The following is a 2,042-nucleotide window of genomic DNA, read 5'->3' as shown; positions in this document are numbered from 1 at the left end:
AAATAAACATGAAATAAAAATAAATTGTAATGAAATATATGTAAAATACACACGCAAAATAATATGATAATTTTTGAAAATATATATTCAAATACATAAATGTAATTGTATAAAATTTGTATCAAAATATATGCAAATATACACAATAAATAACGTAAATTTTTATGCAAAAATATATATACAAAATACACATAAAAGATAATGTAAATATTGCAGAAAAAATATATATTTAAAATACATAAAATAATGTAAATTCGTATCAAAAATGAATAAACAAAATTTCAAGAAAAGAATGTACAATATTTGTAGTGAAAATATATATACAAAATATAAATAAAATAGCAATAAAAATTCCATAAAAAATATATACAATACAATAAAAATAATATAATTTTTGCAAACCACATAAAATTGAGTTAAATTTGTGATTGAAATACATCAGCATACAAAATACACATTAAATAATTAACAAAAATATATAAAATATATAAAACAAATATACCAACTAAATAACGGTACACATGCATATAAATATATATAAAAAATATATATTAAATTATGTAAATATGTATAAAAATAGATATACAAAATACACACATAGAATAATGTAAAATTGTTTTTAAAAAAATAAAACAGAATATAAATGAAAATAATGTAAATTTGTATGAAAATAAAGATGCAAAATACCTATAAAATAAAATATTTTATAAAAATACATATACAAAAATACACATATTGCATAATTAAATTTGTATTAAAAATTAATATACAAAATGCATATACAATAAGATAAATTTGTATTAAGAAAAAATATGCAAATACGCATAAAACAGTGTAAATTTCTTTCAAAATCTATATACTACGAATACTCATAAAAATCAACGTAGAGTTTTCTTTAGAAATATATATACAAAATACGGCATGGAAATGAAAATTATAAACACGTATAAATATATATATATATATATATATATATATATATATATATATATATATATATATATATATATATATATATATATATATATATATATATATATATATATATACATTAAATAATGTAAATTCATGTCAAAATAAATAAACAAAATATATACTAAAGAATGTGTATTTGTATGAAAATAGATATACAATATACATAAAATCACCTAAATTTGTATAAAACTATATACAAAATACACAAATATAATTTTAATTTGTATGAAATAAATATACAAAATACACATAAAATTAGGTAAATTTGTATTGAAATACATTTACAAAATACACATAAAATAATGTAAATTTGAATGAAAATATATAAACAAATACACTTAAAATAATGTAAATTTGTATAAAATATTTATAAAAAATAAACATTAAATAATGTAAATATGTATAAAAAAATATATACAAAACACAAATACAATAATATAAAATCGTATCAAAATAAATACACAGAATATTAATAAAATAATGTAAATTTGTATGAAAAATAAGATGCAAAATACCCATAAAATAAAGCATTTTTATAAAAATATATATATATACCAAGACACACATAAATATTTGAATTTGTATTAAAATAAATATACAAAATGCATACAAAGATCCAAAATACCCATATAATAACGCATATTTGCATAAAAATATATTTACAAAAATACACATGAAATAATTAAATTTGTATTGAAATAAATATACAAAATGCACCTACATAAAGTAAATTTGTATTGAAATAGATATGCAAAATACACATCAATAATGTAAATTTTTATCAAAATATATATACGAATACATAAACTAGAGTAAATTTTTATGAAAATATACATACAAAATATATATAAAATGATGTAAATAATATAAAAATATATATACCAAATACACCTAAGATAATGTAAATTCGTATCATAATAAATAAACAAAATTCCGATTAAAGAACGTATATTTGTAGGAAAATAAATATACAAAATACACATAAAATAAGGAAAATTTTTATAAAAATATATACAAAATAACACAAAATTATTTCAATTTCTATGAAAATAGATATACAAAATACA

Source organism: Eriocheir sinensis, unplaced genomic scaffold, assembly GCF_024679095.1.
Source record: "Eriocheir sinensis breed Jianghai 21 unplaced genomic scaffold, ASM2467909v1 Scaffold38, whole genome shotgun sequence".
Classification (NCBI taxonomy): Eukaryota; Metazoa; Arthropoda; class Malacostraca; order Decapoda; family Varunidae; genus Eriocheir; species Eriocheir sinensis.
Note: the sequence above shows the minus strand (reverse complement) of the source record.